Source organism: Plecotus auritus (assembly GCF_963455305.1).
Source record: "Plecotus auritus genome assembly, chromosome: 3".
Classification (NCBI taxonomy): Eukaryota; Metazoa; Chordata; class Mammalia; order Chiroptera; family Vespertilionidae; genus Plecotus; species Plecotus auritus.
In genome coordinates this window covers 80,246,402-80,265,746 of record NC_137772.1, presented here as the reverse complement: position 1 = coordinate 80,265,746, position 19,345 = coordinate 80,246,402, and positions in this window count along the sequence as shown.

Here is a 19,345-nt window from a genome sequence, read left to right as displayed (position 1 = left end):
TAAATTGCTATCTGGCTCTGTTATTTAACTTACGTTGAATATTTTCACACATCTTCAATCATAAGGTGAAATCCTTCAGGGTGTTTAAAGTTATAAGAGACTAAAAATGGTAAACACAAGTGCAGCTCTAAATAAATGTGTCCGATGAGACGACAGGGTCAGCAGGCACCAGCATAAAGAATTTGGCTATCCCACAAGGACAATTGTAGGAAGGTTTTGAGCTGAGAAATACAATGATGAAAACAGTAATTTAGAAATGTTACTATGTCATTGGATTCAGGAATGATGAGACAGGAAAAGCTGGAGAGGAAAACTAATCAAGAAGCTATTGCTGTAATTCAATATCTGAGTCTCGGTTTAAATAGGAACAGTTAAAAGACAAATAAGAAATAAATGCTGGAGACATTTTAAATATAAATTGGTAAATTATTAAGTGGTAAATTATTGACCATATACAGAGAAGGAGATAAAATCAAACATTACTTGAAAATACTGAACTTGGGAGCTCAGAAAAGAGAGTGGCACCATTGATAAAGACGAGGCTGCTGAAATGAGGTGATTTGCAGGAATCACAAGCACTTTGTGGATTTCAGAGGCAGTTGTGCTACTACTTGTTATAAGTCCTTCATCTAGTTAGTACATGTGTGAAAGGGTGCATGAAAATTACTGATTTTAAATTAGATCTCTCTTTCACTCTGAACAACGCTCACATAAAGATGATTAAACTTTATTTTGAGAGTTGTAATTATATTTTTAATATTAATTTAAGCTATGGGACCACAAAACACTATCAATACAAGACTTATAAAACAGCACCTTTCAAGTAAATAATTAGTTTTACTTCTAATTAAATTAGAAAGGAAATAGTTTCAGTAGAGAGTATTAAGCTAAGTGAAATAAGCCAGTCAGAGAAAGAAAAGTATCACATGATCTCACTTATATGTGGAGTTTAATGAACAAAATAAACTGATGAACAAAATAGATCCAGACACATTGAAGCATGGAACAGACCGACAATCTGAGAAGAAAGGCAGGGGTAGGGGAGTAGGGGTCAGAGATTAACCAAAGAATTTATAGGCATGTATGCATAACCCACAGACATAGACAATAGTGTGGTAGGCTGTGGGGGGGCTACTGGGGGAGGACGGGAGTGGGGTGGAGGGAGTCAATGGGGGGAAAGGGAGCATCTATAATACTTTCAACAATAAATATAAATTTAAAAAATGAATATGTTGTTAAATACGCCACATAGATTTTGTCAAATTTGAACTATGCAAAACTATTATATGACCTATTTTTCATTGCAAAAGTTAAAATTATTCTTAATTTCTTAATTTTACTTTTATTTATAGGGATTAAATTTTACTTGTGATTACTTGTAAATTAATTCATGAAATTGATTTGACATTTCCCTAACTTCATCAATTAAAATATTTTGTTTATTAAATTGCATTGTTTTGAACTAACCTTAATATAAAATATAATTCACCCAATAAAATATTTCATTTCAATTTTTGTTCAGGTAGGTAAATTCCTACGTGTAGAGTTCAGTGCCCAAACAGTTCTTTATCATTCTATGAGCTACAAAATGTGTCCTTTGTAGCTACAGGAACTTCTATGAAACCTATCCTTCCTTTCTTATAAAATATGCAGGAGACAAAAAAAGGTGTAAAAAAGAAGAATTGTAAATAACAGCATTTCTGGGACTTAGGCTTATCCTGTACTAAGCCAGTCCCCCTAGAAGAAATACCTTTATTTCATGCAGAAAGAAGCAATTATGAGTAAAACCATTTATCAGTTTATGTGCTTTTTCCACTTAAGATGAGAAACAGAGGGAGGAGAAAGACACAAACATTTGCTGAACACTAATTTAACAGTACTTATTCCATAGATAATCAGACTGAATTCTCACTCAAGAAAGAAATTGAAGAAGATAGAAATAAATGGAAGCATATACCATGATCATGGATAGAAAGAATTAACATCATTAAAATGTCCATACTATATAAAGCAATCTATAGATTCAATGCAATCCCTATAAAAATATACAATGGCATTTTTTACAGAACTAGAACAAGTCTAAAATTCATATGGAACCACAAAAAAACCTGAAATAGCCTGAGCAATCTTGAGGAAGAAGAATAAACTTGGAGGTATGATGCTACCTGATATCAAATTATTATACAAAGCTATAATAATAAAAATGGCATGGTACTAGCCTAAAAACAGACCTTTACATCATTGGAACAGAATAGAGAACCCAGAAATAAATCCACGCTTATATGGCCAATTAATATATGACAAAGGAGGCAATAATATGAATGGATTAATGACAGGCTATTCAATACATGGTATTGGAAAAACTGGACAAATACATGAAAAAAAAGTGAAGCTAGACCACTTTCTTACACCATATACAAGAACAAACTCAAAATGGATTAAAAACTTAAATGTAAGACCGAAATGATAAAACTTCTGGAGGGAAAAAAAAAGGCAGTAAACTCTCTGACATTGCTCTTAGAAAACTTTATTTTATTTTTACATGTATCTTCTTGGGCAAGTTAAACAAAAGAAAAAATAACAATTAGGATTATGTAAAGCTAAAAAGATTTGGCACAGAAGGAAACTACCTACAAAACACAAAGAAAACCCACAAATAGAAAAAAAAATATTTGCCAATTATACATCTGAGGAGTTAATATTCAAATTTTATAAAGAACTCATACAACTTAACACCAAAAGAACCCCAAACAATCAAATTAAAAAATAGGCAGAGGACCTGAATAGACATTTCTCCAAAGAAGACATATAGATGGCCATTATACATATGCAAATATGCTCAATGTCATTAATTATCAGAGTAACACAAATTAAAACCACAATGAGATATCACCTCACAACTGTCAGAATGGCTATCATCATTAAGTAAACTACAAGTGTTGGCGAGGATGTGGAGAAAAGAGAACCCTTGTGCAATGTTAGTGGTAATGCAGATTGTTACAGCCACCATGGAAAACAGTATGGAGGTTCCTCAAAAAGTAAAAAAAAGAACCTCCTTATGACCCAGCAATTTCATTTCTGGGTATTTAACTGAAGAAACTCAAAACACTAATTTGAGAAATATAAGAACCCCAATGTTTTTTGCAACATTATTTATAATAGCCAACGTGGAAGCAAACTTAGTGCCCACCAATATACAAATAGACTGAGTGGCCAGATTATTATGACCACCCCATTAGGACTTCGTTGGGCCACCTTTTGCCTTCAATACTGCAGCGATTCTTCTTGGCATTAACTCCACGAGATGTTGAAAGGTGAGGCAAGGAATCTGACACCATGCCTGATGAATAGCACTGTCCAGTTCTGTGAGATTTGATGGTTGTGGAACCAGCTGCCTGATGGCTTTTTTAACTTCGTCCCACAAATGCTCAATTGGATTGAGATCTGGTGATTGTGGGAGCCACCTAAGCAAGGTAAAGTTTCCCTCATGTTCTTGAAACCACTCCTGCACAATACGAGCACCGTGGCATGGCGCATTGTCTTGTTGGAAGAAGCCATTTCCATTGGGATATGCCATCAACATGACAGGATAAACTTGATCAGCAATGATACTTCAGTATGTTGTGCTATTCAGTTGTTGTTCCACATGAATTAAAGGGCCCAAATCATGCCAGGAAAACATGCCCCAAACTATAACACTGCCCCACCAGCTTGAAGGGTTGTACTCATGTATGTGGAGTGCATGCTTTCATGCTGTTTCTGCGAAATTCTCACTTTGCCATCTGCATCATGCAACTGGAAACGTGATTCATCAGACCACATGAATTAAGGACTGTCCAATCCTTGTGTTCCTGTGTGAATTGGAGACATTTTATCTTGGTAACTGCAGACAGCAAAGGTGTTCGAACAGGCCTTCAGCTTCCATATCCCATACGATGCAGTGTACTGCTAATTTGCCTACAAACGTCAGGTGGTAATAATAATCTGGCCACTCAGTATACATATATATATATATATATATATTCCATATATATAATGGAATATTATTCAGCTATAAAAAAGAAGGAAGGAAATCTTACTACTTGTAACAATACAGATGGACCTAGAGGGTAATATGCTGAATGAAATAACTCAGACAGAGAAAGACAAATACCATGTGATTTCACTTATATGTGGAATCTAAAGACTCAAATTCACAAACAAACGAAACAGAAACAAAGTCCTAAATACAGAGAACAAACTGGTATTTGCCAAGGGGGGCGGGTGGGGGAGGAAGGGGGCTGTGTAAAAAAATAAAAGGAGCAAGCCGTACAAATTGGCAGTTACAAAATAGTTATGGGTATTTAAACTACAGCATAGGGAATATAGTCAATAATACTGTATTAACTAGGTATGGTGCCAGGTGAGTAGACTAATTGGGGGTATTACTTTATAAATTATGTAAATGTCTAAACATGATACAACAACAAAACAAACACACAACAACAATTCAATTAAAGTATGAGCAGAGGTACTAAATAGACATTTTTTTAAGAGACCTTGAAATGGCCTACATATAAGTGAAAATATGCTCAACATCAATAATTATCATGGGAAACATCTCGAATGGCTATTATAAAAAACACAAGAGACAGCAAGTGTTGGTAAGGATTGTAAGAAAAGGATATCCTGTGCCCTTTTGGTGGGAATGTAATACAGTCTGGTGGTTCTTCAACAATTTAAAAATAGAACTGCCATATAATTCAGTAATCCCACCTCTGAATATATTTTAAAAGGAAATGAAAACAGGATATCAAAGAGATATCTGCACTTTCATGTTTATTGCAGCATTATTCACAGTAGGCAAAATATGGAAACAAAGTAAATATCCTTCAACAGATAAATGAATAAAATGATGTGGTATAAATATGCACACAATGATTATTATTCAACCATGAGAAGGAAGTAAATCCTGACATTTGTGCTAACATGGATGGAACTAGAAGGCATTGTGCTAAGCAAAATAGGCCAGATAGAGAAAGACAAATACTGCATGGTATCACATAGATGTGAAATCTAAAAATAAGTCAAATTCTAAAAATAGAGAGTATAAAAGTGGTTGCCAGAGGCTGGGGAGGGTAAAATAGAAATTGGTAAGAAAAAAAAAGTACAAACTTTCAGCTATAAGCTGAATAAGGTCCGTGGATGTAATGTAAAAATTATCACTATTGTTAATGACACTGTATTATATAATTAAAATTTGCTAAGAGTAGAACTTAAATGTTCTCATACAAAAAATAAAATATAAATATGTGAGGTGATGGGGATGGATGATGGATGTGTCATTAACTAGATGGTAGGGATCCTTTCATAATGTGTATGTTTATCAACTCACTATAATGTACACTTTAAATGTTGTCAATTAAACCTCAATAAAGCTGAAGAATATGTTGTATTAGTTGGCTATGGCTACTGTAAAAAATTATCACAAAGTGGGTACCTTAAACAATGCAAATTTATTCTCTTACCATTCCAAAAGTCTGAAACTGGGCCAAAACTGAGGTGTCAGAATTTGCTTTTTCTAACTTCTAGAATTGCACTCTTTGGTCCATGGCCCCTTCTTCCATATTACCACAGCATTTCAAATCTCTCTTTCTGCTGATAGCATGACATTGCCTTTCATCTTATGTAATAAAATCTCCTCTGCCTCCTTTTTATGAGGACAATTCTGATTGCAATTGGGGACCCCTAGGACAATAACAAAGGTTAATCTTCCTATTTTAAGATTTTTAATCAATCAACAAAGTCTCTTTGGCCATATAAGTTAAGATTTATGGGATGCATCAGCGGTTGGGGCCTGAATATATTTGGGTACCATTATTCCCCTACCACAGGTGTCTTTCTATACACATTGAAATTAGTCTTCCTAAATATTCTAACAATAGAGGCTTGATGAATGAAGATTCGTGCAAGAATAGGCCTTCCTTCCCTGGCTGCTGGCACGGGGGACCCTGGCCTTCACTCTGGCTGCCACCTTCCACCTTTGCTCAGGCTGGGAGCCACCTTCTGCCTTCGCGTGCTGCCCAGAGGCCCAGAGCGGCTGGGGCAGATGGAATGCCTGCGTCATCGTCATGGTGATGATGACACAAGCATCCCGGCCTGGCTGCTGCCATCTTTGTCACACCAATTTGCATATACCCTCCTTATTGGCTGTGGGTGCCTCCATCTTTGTCGTGAAGTGATGGTCAATTTGCATATTCTGTCTTTATTAGATGGGATATTTATAGTGCTTTGAAAAACATTTTATTTGTTTTGGGGTGGGGGAGGTGGTGTTACACAGTTTACTACAAGAGCAAGCAGAATGTTTGGAATGATAAACCTTACCTTCTCCCAAGGTCTTTCAAGGTTTGCATTTCTCTTGTAAATCTCTGCATGCTAGATTCTCTGAATAGATCTACAAACACAAAATTGATGCCTAGCATAAGTGGTTATCAGAGAATGTAGACAGTTAATGATGATGTCAAAGGTCAATACCTATCTGATCATCTAACCACTTCCCTCAATAACTTCACCATGTTTTAAATTAAATTATGCCCAAAATAAATCTTACTAGTTTTCTACTAGCAGCACTTGGTTACATGCTGCTTAGTAGTTCAAAATCATAGAGTTATTTTTAAAAAGACATTAAAGTTGTATAGTTACCTAGAGGAGGCATCTAAATTTTTTTTTCTGATTGCACTAAGAATGATTATGAAAACACATCACCCCTTCTTTGCTATGAAGCACTGAAACACATTTGATTTCTTTACAGTGTCCTCAACTTTCATTGTTTAATTAAAGCAATTACAGGGAAGGCCACTTGAAGGGCACAGCAAAAGGGTTCATAGATGACTTCAGAGTCATTCATGTAGCCCAGTGTTGCTTTTGTTACAATGATCTGTGGGATTTCTGTTGTCAACAAATGTCCAGCCCATTGTTTTTGCATTTCTGTCCTCAGGGAGCAGCTGTTTCTCCATGAACTCCCATGGAGCTTCGCTGCAACACAGCACTTTATCCCAGGGCTCAACTGTCTCCACTAACAGCATTTTCTTCTACAGCATGGCTCCCTGATGGGCCTCCTTGTGTTTCATTTTTACTTTGTATGAAATGTACTGCAAATAGCCATTTATGCTCCATCTATTTTATGGTGTCATGCCTTCTCTTTGGTGTATTAAGGCCTGAAAGTCTTCTATTAGTTGTTTTCTACTTTAATTAGTTGCCTGCCACTCTTGTATCTTTGAGCTATGTAATCTCCAATAGGTAGCAAGCTAAAGTATCAGGCACTTTTCTATCAATTTGTTTTTAAATGTTCCTTAGCAGCTTTTAGTGGGCATATATTATCATTAAGCTAACATACCAATAAAGACTAAAGATTCTTTCATGTACACATAAAGTATAAATATGCTTTTTACAAATGCAACTGTAAAAAGTGAGGGAGAATAACAAACAAATTCAATGCCAAAAAGAAACTGGGTCAGAACTAAACAAGGTAAACTGTAGGTAAGGAGGACTTTTAATAACATGGAAAATATGATCCTAGAATTTATTTGTAGAATAAGAATAATAATACCTGTCTCAAATATATTTGCAAAATCTCAGCATTTTTCCTGGCAAATAGCAAGTGTCAATAAAATTAATTGTATTAGATATCATATATCAATGTGTATAGTTATTCATTTAATTTAACATGAACCTTTTTTGTGTGACTATGCTGTATCAGACCTATGTGTTTGAGTGCCTACTATGTAATAGAACTGTGCTCATGTGTCATACTAATTTCAATGAACTCATTGCCTCAGAAATGAACTGCAAACTTTTATTAAGCATATGGAATCTGTTTTAGAGCAAGCCATGTAAAGGATTATCATATGCTTCTTGAATTCAGAGATCATGTCTCCTACAATGAATAAATTCTCTCTTAACTATCACTGTTTATGCCATTTTAAATGATTTTGTCTCTTCTGGCCTCTCTGAAACATTAAAACAGTGTTGCTCAAAAAAATTTTATTGTATTCTAAAGGTTTTAGGAAGCAGTGAAGTACAAATAAGCATATGCTTTATATTCAGGTTTAGATCACTCAAACATTTGGAAATCCTATGCAAACGTACATTCATCACAGAGAGCCATTAAAATGTCTATAGATACAGTCCAGTCCTGTGGAGTAGCTAATTCTGCCATTTTTCTCTTTAAATGAATCTAAATAACTTTTATAGGCTGCCAGTTTCATTGTTATAGCGACTCCCAAATACTAACCCACACAGTATGTGATTTTGAATTATGACCATCAATGATCTCCTTCTATTTCCTCCCACAAAAAGCACAATAAGTGACTTCTATTGATCTTTGCCAAATAATAAAATAGTGATCTAAAGAGGTTCTTGACAGTTAGAACGGTTGTAAAATATGGGTTTCTTCATCACGTGTCTTGTAAATTTCAAAACCTAAGGAACTAGAGATAATTTATTTTTGTGTGTCTATAAAAATAAGAGCATGATGTATGTAGGGTTGAAAGGGTCTTTACAATAATTGAGGGTTTACAGAGAGCCATATAATATATCCACTGCATTCAAAACATTTTATAACAGTGCCTAAATTTTTCATTCTCAACACAACTAATGCTATATAATAAATAAAAATAATTTAAATAATCTAATGTAGGTGGGAAACATAAAATTCCACTGATGAATTTTACAATATTGGCTATTACCTTCTTTTTTGACAGTTACAACATAGTTTAGCAAAGTTGATTATGGTCATTAAAAAATCTGGTTAGATGACTGAGCCATGTGTTCTAAGGCATAGAACTTTAGCAAATCTTAAATAAGATTAAAGTTATAGAGGCAACAAAGCTAAGTTGTCAAGACTTCAGATCCAACACCACACAGTGTAGATTCAGTGTCCAGGCCTGCCACTGTTAGCTCTCTGTCCTTGGCCAAGTCATGGAATCTTTCTGTGCCTCCATGTTTAAATAAGCAAAATTGAGATAATCAGATTGTACAGTATTATCATGGAAATTACTAACTTGAGACTTATGAAATGCTTAGAATAGAACATTATATATAGTAAGCATTCAGTAAATAACACCTCTTACTATTAAAACTACAGATAAAATCAGTCTAAATCCATCCCATGTAGCAACAATTCCTATGGCACGTTCATGTACTAACAAGTGTGAAAAATATTTTTAACATCACCAGAGAAAATCAATACTCCTATTTTAGTGTTTATTTAGTAAATCTATATTTTCATATGACCTACAGGGATGAAGTCGCATTCCTCTCATTATACTTCCTACTAATAATCTATGCCATAGCCTAAAATTAAGAAACTTTTGTGAACAAAATATCGTATTAGACTCTTACCAGACCACCTTTTGAATTTGATTCTTCTCTTCCTTTGGAATTGGAGGTTGAAAAGTGAGGGCAAGAGCAGCTCCCTTCAAGATGGCATCCAAGTACATTTGCTGCCCTTACTTAGGAAGGCTGGAGACTTTATTTCTAAATCATGGACCACTGCAATCTGATTTATACAGCTCTTTTGGAAGGTATATGATACACATGGATTTTAATATACAATATGAGTACCAATAAATTATTGTACTTTGTATCATAATTTAGAAAGAATGAAAGAGAAGCTAAACTGTTGGACCATGTGAGAAATTATCCTTTTACCATTTTCCTTGTAGTCAGAGCTGTGGTTCATCTACAGTGATTCTTTTCAATAGGGTAACATCTTAATGTTTGAAGGAAGAAATGAAAGTTAAAGTTCAAGCCATCTGGAAACTACTATTCTCATTTCCTGGGTAGGGAGAAGAGAGAGAGAAAGAAAATCTAACCTAAAACGTCTTTTGAAAGAGAAAATTTCTGTGAAGTTGTGTTTAAGTCTATTTTACCATTGAATTTTGAACATATTCTAAGATTTCATTAGGACATAATGCATTTCATTTTTCAATGTTAAGTATTATATTGAGAAATGCCTTTACCAATTCAGTTATAGATTCCACAGGCTATAACTCTCCTTTGAATGTGCTAGTAACTCTAAATCTGCTCTATTTCTTCTAGCAATTATTTTCTAATATTCTTCTTTTTCCACTAAAGCAGACTATTTCTTTTCACTGAAGTTTCATTTTGAAATGTTCATTAGTGGTTGAATGTCTATCAGTATCCACAGTCCATGTGTTCCTAATTCTTCTTTGTGCCTTTCAACTTTCATTTTTCTCAATGCAAACACTTACAAAGCTTTACTTTCATCTATTCTTTAAGGTCTTGAAGTATGACAAAACCACTTTTAGAAAGAGCTGGGTCAGTAATATAAGGCATTCTTTATAAGATTCTCTACCATGCATAACAGAGCAAAACAGGAAACAAGAGCAAGCAAACTAGAGTTGTGTGAAATTGCTCATTTATTCTTCTCAAATAGTTTTCAGTTTTTCATGAAACTGCTGAAAAATTCACAAATTGTATACCAATGAGATGAATATTTGTTTTTTAGGTTTTCATGAAAACTTTCCTCTTCAGGTAAACATCATATATGCATAAGACATCCTGTCCCCATGTGCACTGGTAGTACCTGCCTGTCCATAGCCATCAAAATGGAAGTGGGATATTAAATATGTACAAGCTGAATGGATAAGGAGAGATGCAAACAGTGCTGTGATTAGTAAATGCACAATAATGTATGCCTAGGCTTGTACTTTTCCCCCTTAACCTGTTCCAAAATGAAGAGATTAAATTTAAGACTTTTCTAAAGGGGAAGATTTTTCTAATAGGAAATTTTTGTTTTCATTTGCTCCTTCAGCCTTTTATGCTACTTTTATTGTAGGAAACGATCTTATATATCAAAATATCTTCACTTTTATTCATAGTAAGGGAAAAAAACAATAAATGGACCAGATGCCTTGGCTTTTCCCCAGAATTCTTGGTTTCCATGTATAAAACTTTCTTTTGATGATAATGTAATAATTCATTCATTTCCTGCTTCAAATAATAATTTTCTGAATGAACAACTTTAAATGCCATAGTCCCTTAATGGATCAGTAATATGACAGCAAGTTTGTGTATCTGCTAGTTTGAAATACCACGCAAAGGGTACTTTGAAATTGGTTTTCCTCTATGTGCATTTAAATGATACCGAAGCATTCCTTAATTTGGATGAGGTAAATTATCCCATCATATAACTCTGACAGAGCCATTTGTAAGACAGGAGCCTTACATAAAATGGCATTTTGGGCCCTATAAGTGAACTGAGAAGCAAATTTTCTCCCTCCCTCCCTTCCTTCCTTTCTTCCTCCCTTCCTTCTGTTCATTTTCCTTCCTTTCTTCTCTTCTACATATTTCCTAAAATCTCAAAACTTCACATATCAAATCTTACACTTCATAAAAAAATGTGTAAAGTGGGCAGATGTAAGAGAGCAGCAACTGTGAGTTTTGCGTGTCCAGCCTCAATTTTAAGTATAAAACATTGTATACTACTCTGTGGACTGGATTTAATATGCCTTAGCCAGTTTGCGGTGCCATTCCAAAGCTTCGAGACTTCTTTAAAATTCTTTTTCTTGATTTCCTATACCTCTCCTCTGCCATTGAATTAATTTATATTATTATATACATCTCCTGATTTGCTTATTGAGCATCCTATCTAATAAAGAGGGAATATGCTAATTGACCCTCACACCATCACAAAGATGGTGGCGCCCACAGCCAATAAGGAGGGAATATGCTAATTGAATGCCCCGCCCTCAAAATTGCAGCACCCACAGCTACAAGATGGCGGCGCCCAGTGCTCTTAGCCCTGCAGGGGTGGCAGGTGCACCACAAGGCTGGGTGGTGGGCCCAGCCGCTCCACGCACCTGCCTCTGGAGTCCCCCAGTCCCCTCAGCCCCACAGCCACCCAGGGCCAGCCAGAGGTGCAAGCAAACCTTGGATAGCGGCTGCCTAGCCGCCCAGGGCCGGCCCAAGGCTCAAGTAACCAGGGTCAGCCGAGGCTTGCGCTGCTGGCAGCGGCAGTGGTAGCAGCAGAGGTGTGATGGGGAGTCACCTTCCCCTGATCGCCAGGTTGCCTCCCACCCCTGAGGGCTCCCAGACTGTGAGAGGAGGCAGGCCAGGCTGAGGGACCCCTGCTCCAGTGCATGAATTTTCATGCACTGGGCCTCTAGTCTTACCTAATAATAGACAAACATGTAAGTTGACCGTACCTCCACTACACCCATAGCCAATCAGTGTGAGTATGCAAATTAGAAGGCCAAAGATGGCAGCTGCCCAGCTGCTCCAGGCACAGAGTGGCCAGGTGGGGCAGGATGCCTGCTATGAGAGGATGGGCGGGGGGCGAAGGGATCTACAGGAGCAGAGTGCCGCAGTGAAGACAAGACTGCAGACTCCGGAGTCTGCAGTGAAGACAAAGATGGCAGACTCCGACCAGAGTCTGCAGCGAAGACAGCAGACTCCAGCTGGAGTCTGCAGCAAAGACAAAGACAGCAGTCTGCAGCGAAGATGGCAGACTCTGGCCAGAGTCTGCAGCAAAGACGAAGAAGGCAGACTCTGGCCGGAGCAAAAGCCTGGGTCCGGGATGCCAGAGAAAAACTGGTGCTGGAAGCCAAGGGAAGGAAGGCCTATTGCACAAATCTCACTGAGAAACGGGCCTCTAGTATCATAATAAGAGTTTACCAGCCCTAGCCAGTTTAGCTCAGTGGATAGAGCATTGACCTTTGAACTGAAGGGTCCCTGGTTTGGTTCCAGTCAAAGGCCCTGGTCAGGGCTCCTGCAGGAGGCAACCAATCGATGTGTTTCTCTCACACTGATATTTCTCTGTGTCTTTCCATTTCTCTTCCACTCTCTCTAAAAAGATATATATATATATCTCCTATCTAATAAAAAAGCAATATGCAAATTAACCATCACTCCACTATACCCACAAGCCACGCCCACCAGCCAATCAGGAACAAGTACGCAAATTAACCCAACCAAGATGGCTACGGCCACGGAGTGAGCAGGAGACTTGGGTTTCCCCGGAAATGGAGGAAGCCAAGCTTTCCACACACCCTGGCGGGCACAGGCCTCCACTCAAGGCTGCAAAGTTTCAATTATAAAAGATAAATAAATCCCAACAAAAATGGTGGCAGCCACGAAGATGGAGAGAGCAGGAGGCTTGAGTTGCCCCCAGCAATGGAGGAAGCCAAGCTTTCCCCAGCCCTGGCCTGCCTTGGCCTCCGCTCAAGGCTACAAAGTTTCAATTATAGAAAATAAGCAAATCCCAGATCCCAGGGCCTCTGTTTGGGTTACTGGGGGGCGTGGCCAGCCTGAAAACCACCACATGCCCCTCGCCCAGGCCGCCCCACGCCCCAAGGGAACCCCCACCCTGATCCGGGACACCCTTCATGGCAAGCCAGCCGCCCCCCACCCATGCACCAGGCCTCTATCCTATCTAATAAAATAATAATATGCAAATTGACCATCACTCCAAAACACAAGATGGCTGCCCCCCTGTGGTCAAAGATCCTGCCCCCATGTGGACACAAGATTGCCACCACAAGATGGCCAGCAGGAGAGGGCAGTTGGGAAGGACCAGGCCTGCAAGGGAGGGCAGTTGGGGGCAATCAAGCCTGCAGGGAAGGGCAATTGGGGGTGACCCAGGCCTGAAGGGGAGGACAGTTAGGGGTGACCAGGCCTGCAGGGGAGGGCAGTTAGGAGCAATCAGGCTGGCAGGGGAGCAGTTAGGTATCAATCAGGCTGGCAGGGGAGTGGTTAGGGGGTGATCATGCTGGCAGGCAGAAGCGGTTAGGGGCAATCAGGAGGGCAGGCAGGCAAGCAGTTGGTAGCCAGCGGTCCTGGATTGTGAGAGGGATGTCGGACTGCCCGTTTAGGCCCGATCCAGAGATGCATTTATAATGAGAGATGCATTATAAATATGCTGCTAAACGGGCAGTCGGACATCCCTTGAGGGGTCCCAGATTTGAGAGGGTGCAGGTTGGGCTGAGGGACACACACCCCTATGCATGAATTTCATGCACTGGGCCTCTAGTGTGTGTATGTGTGTGTGTGTGTATATATATATCAATGGAAAAATATCCTCCAATGAAGATTTAAAAAAAGGAGAGATTACCACACATTCACCTACATGCACTGTCTTCCCAAGATATATAATGCACCTTTGTGATCATATGTAAAAGCTCTACTGGTATAGTTAGCCTGTGTGTGTTTTTTATGATTTTCAGGGGAGGGAGACCAGGACTTTTTTTTTTTTTTTTTTCATTTTCCATTCTTTTTTGGTTCTTAACATTCACATATGTTCTCATTTTACTATCACATTTTAGAAATCATTTTTGAATATGAAAGTAATGTAGCAGGAGTTTTAAGTTATTTGTTTCTTTTAATACCCATGTCTCTTTATTTCTCATTTTAAAGATTTTATTTACTGTACCTGTTTTGTTTTAAAGACGAGTGGCTAAGGTATATAAACATCAAGATGAACCCCAAGTACCCTTTGCAGACCAGTAAGGTAGGACCCTGAGTGGTAAACTATAGACTGGCAGCATGAATGCAGATAATAATGCAGTCTCTTGTTTTATACCATATAATGTTGAATTTTCCTAAATTAAAGGTCTAGCCAGAATTATCATAAAGGGAACCCTAACTCCCAGGATCTGTTTCATTCCCTAAGTGGGCCCACAGTCAGGAAGCTTTCCCAAGAGGCAAGATAAAATTATGAGATTCCCTAGGAGTTTAAGACTTTTTGTAGGTTGCTTGGTACATTTGCTCATTTAGTATCTTCCACTTTTACCTTTTCAATTACCTCAAAACATGTATTGAGTATCTGTTATAACCACTGCATATAATATATTCTAAGGTCATATTGGTGAAAAAGACACAAATCGTCCTCCTCAGGAAGCTTAAAACCTAATGAGTGAAGAGACACTTATAATATGTGGCAAATAAGGGTCTTGTGAAAGGCGCCTGACTCAGCCATGAGAAGTCAGGTGGCCATTCAGGATAACACAATGCCTAAACTAGGTTTTCCTATGATTAGGAGTTAACTAACTAAGGGAAAAACAGAAAAATGAAAGTGCTTCAGACTTAAGAAAATGTGTAAAAAGACTCAAAAGAAAAATAGAGTATGGATATGAGGAATAGCAAATAGTTCACTTAGGCAAAAGGTTATGGTGTGAGGATAATGATATTAAGAGATGGAGAGGGATGGGTTCATGAAAGGCCCATATACAATAATCATAATTATTCACTATCTTAATGGTATTGAGGAATAGATGGTCATTAATGGATTTTTAAGTATCAATTGTTTTAATAGGAGAAACACTTATATGATAATTATACATGGATTTCCTAAGTCCTAAGGACTGATCAACAGTTATAAACCTAAGTGAGTGCTCTGAATCATTTTAGTACGAATCCCCACCCCATTGCCATACCATGTATGAGAGATGCATTATGAATATACTGCTATCAAGGTATTAGTGCCCCCTCTAAGCTGCACTCACAGATTTGACTCCTAGTTTTCTGGTGGTAGCATGAGTTGAATAAAAATTGCTGGCTCCTATGTCTTACCAGCTATGAGTCTGGGCAAGTAATGTAACCTCTATAAATTTTATTTCATTTGTTCATATTTTATAAAAATTTGATATGTCTATTAACCATTTTTATTTCTTCTTGGGAGAAGTGTCTGTTCAGGTCTTCTCCCAATTTTTTAGTTGGATTGTTTCTTTATTTGTTGTTGAGTCATATGAGTTCTTTATATATTTTTTATATTAGCCCCTTGTTGAAGCTGTTGTTTGCAAATACCTTCACCTATTTGGTTGTTTGGCTTTTTGTTTTGTTGGCAGTTTATTTTGCTGCAAAGAAGCTTTTTTAGTTTAACATAGTCCTATTTATTTATTTTTGCCTTTATCTTGCCTTTGGGGTCAAATTCATGAAATCTTCTCTAAGACCAAGGTCCATAATTTCAGTACCTATGTTTTCTTCTATGTAATTTATAGTTTTAGGTCTTATATTTAGGTCTTTGATTCTTTTGAGTTAATTTTTATATATGGGGACAAAATATAGTCTAATTCAATATTTTCATATGGCTTTCCAATTTTCCCAGCACCATTTATTGAAGAGGCTTTCTTTTTTTCATTGTATGTTTTCAGCTTCTTTGTCAAAAATTATTTGCCCATATATATGTGGGTTATTTCAACTCTCAATTCTGTTCCATTGGTCTGTGTGTCTGTTTTTCTGCCAATGCTATGCTGTTTTGATTATTGTCGCTTTGTAGTATAATTTAAATTCAGGGAGTGTGATACCTTTGGCTTTGTCTTTTTATTAGGATTGCTTTGCTTATTCAGGCTCTTTTGAGGTTCCATACAAATCTGATGTGTTATTTGTTCTATTTCTTTAAAAAATGTAATTGGGATTTTGATGGGGATTATATTAAATATATATATATTGTTTTGGGTAATATAGACATTTTAACTATATTGATTCTTCCAATCCATGAACACCAAGGATATCTCCATTTCTTTGTGACTTTTTCAATCTCTTTTAATAATGCTTTGTAGTTTTCAGTGTAGGACCCTCACATCCTTTTTTAAGTTTATTCCTAGGTACCTTATATATATTTTTTTTTGCAATTTCAAAACAAATTATTTTTATTTTTCTGAAATTTTATTGTTAGTATAGAGAAATTTCATTGTTAATATATATAACTTGTAGTGGATTTTTGTATGCTGAAAATGTACTGTATTCTTTTATTATTTCTAATTGCTTTTTGGTGGAGTCTTTAGGGTTTACTATATAAAAACCATGCCGTCAGCAAAAAGTGACACTTTTACTTCTTCATTCCCAATTTGAATGCCTTTTATTTCTTTCTCTTGCCAAATTGCTCTGGCTAGAAATTCCAGTACTATGTTGAATAAGAGTGGTGAGAGTGGACATCCTTGTCACCTTCCTGATTTTAGAAACAAAGCTTTCAGTTTTTCACCATTGAGTATAATATTAACTGAGGGTTAGTCATATATAGCATTTGCTATGTTGAGGTACTTTCCTTCTATACCCATTTTATTGAGTGTTTTAACATAATTGGATATTGTATCTTAGCAAATGTTTTTACTACATCTATTGATAAAATCATATGATTTTATCTTTTATTTTGTTAATGTGGTGTATTACATTGATCAATTGACCATCATTGTGCCCCTGAAATGAACACACTTGATCTCATGATGTAGTTTTTCAATGTATTGTTGTATTCAATTTGCTAGTATTTTGCTTAGGATTTTTGCATCTGTAGTCTTCAGAGATATTGGTCTGTAGTTTTCTTTTTTGTGTGTTATCCTTGACAGGTTTTGGTATCAGGGTTATGTTGGCTTCATAAAATGTGTTAGGAAGTATTGCTGTTCTTCAACTTTGTGGAATACTTTGAAAAGGATAAGAATCAAATATTTGAATATTTGGTAGAATTCATTAATAAATCCATCTGGTCTTGGACTTTTACTTTTGGGTTTTTTCTTAAATATATTTTTATTGATTTTAGAGAGGAAGGGAGAGACAGAGAGAGGTAGAAACATCAATGATGAGAGAGAATCATTGTTCAGCTGCCTCTTCTACTCCCCCCTACTGGGGATTGAGCCTGCAACTCAGGTATGTGCCCTGACCAGGAATCGAAACATGACCTCCTGGCTCCTGGTTCACTGGTTCACTGGTTCATAGGTACATGCTCAACCAGTGAGCAATAGTGGCCAGGGATTTTTTTTTTTTTTTTTTTTTTTTTTTTGGTGGTGATGGGGTGAGGGGGTGGGGAATTGTTGTTACAATTTCCTCATTGTTGATTGGTCTATTTAGATTTTTAAATTCTTCATTATTCAGTCTAGAAGGCAACAAATGAACAAACAAGAAAAATAAATAAACAACAACTCATGGACACAGAGTTGTAGTTACCAGAGGTAAGGGGGGTTATTAAAGCATAAAGGGGATCAAATATATGGTGATGGAATATGATTTGACTTTGGGTGTAGGCGCAAAGATCATGTTTCATAGAAATGTGCACTTGAATCCTATATAATCTCATTAACCAATGTCACCTTGATAAATTTAAATGTAAAAAGTACTAAAACAAATACAAAAAGGTTTGCCAATATCTCATTGGCCCAAAATACAGTGCTATAAGATATAAAATAATTTGAATAATTAGGGTACACAGTATATTATTACTGTGTTATATCAAAGGAATTGCTCAGATAAGCTTATACCATAGTTCAAACCATGACAAAAATAACTTAGTTTGTGTGAAGAATGATTACTGAAGCTGAAAATCCCTTCACTTGTTTCTGATTTATTCAATAGTCATAGCAAATAATGAGAATGTAAGAATTTTATACGATCCGCAGATGACTCTGGTGGGAGATGCAAAAATACCACTTCGAAAGTTGGAAAAAAGAGAAAGAAGGATAAAATGTTAAAAGCACCCTGAAATATATTATTTCTTACAAAGCAGATGCCAGAGAGTATCATGTATTAGTAGTGTATGTCAGTATAGGAAATAAGTGCAGCAGGATAAATCTCAGTATGCTTTAAACAAGTTATCAGTAACTGCTCTGAGATGGCATTCTTTGAGCACCTGGGATATACAGGTTTTTCTGACTATGCTTATCAATGCTCCCAGCTGGGAACAAGGTTGGTGTTGGTTTGTTTTGCTTTGTTTTGTTTTATTAATCCTGACCCAAGGATATATTTTCTATTGTTTTTTAGAGAGAGTGGAAGGGAGGGGGAGAGACTGAGAGAGAGAAACGTGGATGTGAGAGAAACACATTGATTGTTCGCCTCCCACACGCACTCTGAATGGGGCCTCAGAACGAGCCCTTGACCAAAATTGAACCCGGGAACCTTCAGTCCTCAGGACAACACCATATCCAATGAGCCAAACTGGCTAGGGTATTTTTTAATGTACCACAGGAATGAAGAACACACTTGAAGGTACTAATTGTCTTTCCACCATGGACAGAAAAATATTTTTATCATCTTGTTAATAACAAGTTTTATATTTTCACTTTGTGGGTGGGTCTTTTATTCTCACTAAAATAGTAGAATTACAGGATCACAGGTTTGGGGAGACAGCAGAAGTACTAAGACTTCTTTGGTGAGTCAGGAACTTAGAAAAGTTCGTATATAAAAGCTCTGCAAACTACTGTTGCCCAGATTCCTACCAATGCTGGTAGCCATCTCTAACCAAAACATGTAAGCACATTCTCAATCCTTAACAGGAAAGCTTATCAGAAATCATATAACTGTATCTGGCAAGACAAGTATTACTTTCAGATATTTCTATATTACGGTCTATCAATTAAAC